Source organism: Gadus chalcogrammus, chromosome 5, assembly GCF_026213295.1.
Source record: "Gadus chalcogrammus isolate NIFS_2021 chromosome 5, NIFS_Gcha_1.0, whole genome shotgun sequence".
NCBI lineage: Eukaryota > Metazoa > Chordata > Actinopteri > Gadiformes > Gadidae > Gadus > Gadus chalcogrammus.
Window position 1 is genome coordinate 11,698,834 of NC_079416.1, and position 4,419 is coordinate 11,703,252.

The window sequence follows — 4,419 nt, forward strand, 5'->3', positions numbered from 1 at the left end:
TGAAATTTCCAGTCCGGTAAGCCCTGCCGTGTCAGAGGATGACAGAGAGATTCCAAAACCATTTCCCTTGGCACATAAGGTGTTGAAATGACCACTGGATGTGTGGAACAAGGTTATGACCCTGTCATATCACTATGGAAGAGCTGAATGATCTCGTCAAGACATCATAGAGTTGCACTCAGTCCAACATTGTGCCGTGTCAAACCAGGACTCAGAAAGCTGTTTAAATTGACTTAATGGATCAAGATTCCCACCCCTCTTTATATCTTTCCCCAAGTGAGAAAAATAAAGTAACTTGCCATTTTCTCAATATGTGTGTGGAGTTTTGAGGTGATCACAAACTGTGAGTTCGTAATGTTTTTAAAAAGGGTGGTATCCGGCATAAAGGAGGGTGCGTCCAAATGTGCATCACGTCATTCCTATCTAGAATGGCTTTTTCTTTTTTAAATGCACAGGACTTGTTGTTTTACCTACCTGTATTTGCAATCTGTAACATCCAGTAGATCTCCCTTGACTTCTTCATTGCCAGATCTAAAGATCACTGTTTCATCAACCCCAAGCGTGGGCCATTTAGCTAATTTTAGTGCCGTTTTCCGCACAAATGTAAGGAAAGACAGTTGAAATGGATCAACAGTTGCATCAAACCATCAGCATGGACAGGAAAGGACATTTCACAGAACAAAAAGCTCCAAGATGTCTTTAGAGCCAAATGTGAGAACATCCCCAAAGTTAGGAGACATGAGTGATAATTGGTCAGAAACTAGGCATTACAAGCCGCTGGAGTCACACTCTAGGTGATATCCTGTATTATGGGAAAGACATGGTCGATGTGCCAACCGGCCAATGGCCAAGCCTTTTGTCATCCCCATGTCCCTAACACAGAAATGAGGGAGCACAAGGAGAATGTCTGGAGAGTTATTATACCCCTGTGTGCAGGAGAAAAATATTTAAGATGATGATTTATATTGCAGACCAAATCATCTGTTTGACATCAGAAGTATTCAAAAGGTGAAGAAGTGTCACTCTTGACTCAACTTCACATAACAACATAATGATGATGCCCTGTCTATACGTGTTCATGAAACGACTTTTGCTGCAGGATTTAGTGTTACTGAGAGGAGCGCAACTAGAATTCTCTCTAGGGTTGGCCACAGGTCGCTCGATGAGGACTTTATGATGCAAAACGGGGCCAAGAGACATGGTCTGGTGCTCCCTCTCCCCACAGAGGTGAACTTGGTAGCACAACACTGTTACCCTCACAAGGACCCTCAAGTGCAAAGGTTCAAAGTTTTGGAGCTGTTGAATTTGCCCCCCCCCCCCCTCCTCAGGGAAGACGTCTCTTCTAGTTCTCACTTGGAAAACCACCGGGCAAGGTTCACTCCCTAACCTCTGACACAGGGACTGCTTTCTGCAGCAATGACTCAGCTGTGCTACCATCTTGTATGCACACTACTCAAGGTCTAATTCAAAACACACAGAAAACAGCAGGTTCAATATATGATGCAATCTATTCTGGACAAATGGAAAGTACTAGTAAGAGAACAGGAATGCACAATAAAAGGCAGAGGGAAGTCATGTATAAGCGGGGCACCTTGTACCATTAAATTGTGCAGACCAGATGAGAATGGGAATCCGGCCAACCTGATTGGTTCCTTGCCAATTGATCATCAATTAAAGAATCAATCAAAAGTTGCACTGATTCAGTGACGGATCATTGGCCCGAGGTAAATGCTCCCAGGATGGGTGCAGCAGATGCTCAAGGACCCATGTGTATTGGAGTAGTCGCGCACGTGTTCTTTATGGAAAATACGAGCGCAGGGAAGAACCACACATGACACATTGTTATGGTCTGTGCAGCCCCTATGCTCGTCTAACATACGTTTTAAGACAAGCAAACAAAGCAGTGCCGTGTCTGCCTCTTACATTATTGTGATTTACACACGGAAAACCACAGGACTCGTGCCAGCTTCCAGCTTCCTCGCAGTCTCCTTGCGATAGTCCTCAAACCCCGAGCTTATATCCCTCTCTGTTATTCTGACCCCCGGCCTACTCGCTTCCCCACATCCACCAAAATAATATTCTCCCACCCCCCGCTCCTTTCAGTTTAATACCTCAGGTTTGAAATTTTCTCTGACAGCGGAAAATGTGCTCTTGATAATCTCTATAAACTTTGTTGAGTAAACTAAATCGAAAAAAATATATCAATGTGAGTACGGCCTGTATCGCCTGCTGAGCCTGTCCTGTTGTTCATGCCCGCGTCGCGGAGTCCTGGAAGTCATCGCCACACATCGTTTACTCTGGGAGCTATTCAGAGAATGTAAGGAGAGATGATGATGTACTGTGGGGTCCGCTTAGCTGTTGGTCTCGGTGGTCTGAGGCTGCTGAACAGCGGCACTTTCAGGGGTTTTGGATGCACACTGGGCTTCTGGATTGATGGACCCCCCCCCCCACCCCAGGAGCAACTTCTGAGGCATCTGAATTCATTACACAAGGACCCCCCTCAAGTCTCTGGAGGTTAACTCTAGTGCTCCAGCCCTCCACCTTGAACATATGTGTTGAGTAATAGCAATATGCTGAAGCCGTCTCCTGAGTTTTGGTGGGAGGGAGCGCCAGAGAACACATTTGATTATATATCTAGGGTGTGGGTTGGGATGCGGTAGCTGACTAGAAGAACATGTTGTTCTTCACTGGAACAGTGTCACATGTCCTTAAAAGAGGAGATGAATCCTTCTTCCAAACGCCTCACATGGGGTCTTTGAAGCTTGTCTTTACGGATGGGAAGAGGCAACATTTGGACATAGATATGGAAGGAATCGCACTGCTGGGAATGGGGCAGTGTCAGAGCTCTGACCTCAGACAGATCAAACAGAGGGAGGTGGGGACTCGAGCCCAACACTCTGCCTATAACACAACTGGGAATAAGTGCTGAGGCAACGTCGCGCCACACGGCCCCCTTCCTCCCACTGTCATCCTTCCTGGACAAACAGACCTGAGTTGGTTTTCATCAGCACATTTGTGCATCACTGTGTGAAGAAATCCTTGGCTTCCCCTAATTAGCAGGAGACTTAAGGGAGCCAGCAGATTAGTCTGCATAAGCGGGCCAGGGGATGGGTCCACTTAAGGGTGGCAGAGGATTGGTCCACATAATGGGGCCATTAGATTAGTCCGCATAAGGGGGCCAGAGGTTGGTCCACTTAAAGCGACCAGAGGTGGTGTCCACATAAGGGGCCCAGAGGATTTGTACAGGGCGTTGGTTTGAAGGGGGAGCACGGATTAACCGTGAGTTCAACGACATGAAACTATTTCTGTCGAGAAGGACCCTCAGCGCGACACCGCAGTTCCGCTCTGCCTCCACCGCGTCAGTAAAACGAACTCCATACTTCGGCATCAGCCCTTGGATCTGAAGAGACACGTGCTTACTTTTCCTTTCTGCTTTCCTTTTTCCTGGATCACCATGAATCTTTTTCCTCTTCTTGCTTGGAGGAGTAATTGTAGATGACAAAAACATGTCGACTCAAGGCTATTACCTTTGATACGCTTGTTCCATAGATAAGAACCTTTTTATCCTCTGTGGAAACCATTGCTGACCACCATCAGAACCATGCTTTATCCATACATAGGTTCATAAAACGATTTATTGAATCGTAAATATGGTTAACGTTGTAATGTCAATCCCTTAAAGGATAGATTCTTTATTTTTCATAAAGACATGTTTTATTACATCCTGGATCGTTCTTTCCAGAACTTCTAACTAGTCTCTACGGTTCGAACCTTGGAAAATGTCCATATGACTCCTCCATTTCAACAGCACTATCATAAAGAAGTACAAGGTGACCAGAGCATTACGAGGTGTAGTTCCGCTTGCTGAGCGGTGTTTTATCTGACACTAAACAGCAGGGTCAGAAAGTGTACCTTGTTGCTCCTTTAAATGATGTACATCTTGCTGTTGCTTGGCAAGTGATCCATCCTTCTGAAGCGGTGGTTCTAAACCACCGGGATGCGAACTAGTACCGGGCCCCGGACCGTTCGCCACGGGGATGGACGGATGTAGAAACTAAGGCCAAAAAAATGATGTATATAATTCTACCTGTGGTGCAGTCATAACTGTTTTAGGAACTGTGAGACTGCTACGGTCTATTAAATAAACACTTTACACTTTTAATTGTTAATAATGGTCCTATAGTTGCTGTGTTTACTCGATTTAATGAGCTAGGTGTATAACTTTTGGCCAAAATGCTGCAGTAACAAATTAGACGAGGAGCCTTCTTCGAAACAAATTGGAGCCGATACTTAATGAATGACACAAGCGCACGCACACACACACATACGCACACGCACACAAATATGCGTATGGATCTTGGCGAACAAGCCAAGATCCATCTGAAACAGCACTCTGACGTTAAGGAATACACACTACCA

At 45.6% G+C, this 4,419-nt stretch overlaps 1 protein-coding gene across 1 annotated transcript in view; it reads right to left on the reverse strand.

Moving 5' to 3' along the window:
• Nucleotides 1–2,732: 2,732 nt before the first annotated feature.
• Nucleotides 2,733–4,419, reverse strand: part of LOC130383276 (acid phosphatase type 7-like) — a 14,301-nt gene continuing 12,614 nt past the window's right edge. Inside the window, exon 13 of the mRNA XM_056591404.1 lies at nucleotides 2,733–4,419. This exon is cut by the window's right edge and continues 714 nt beyond it. The gene's annotated coding sequence lies outside the window, so the exon portion shown is untranslated.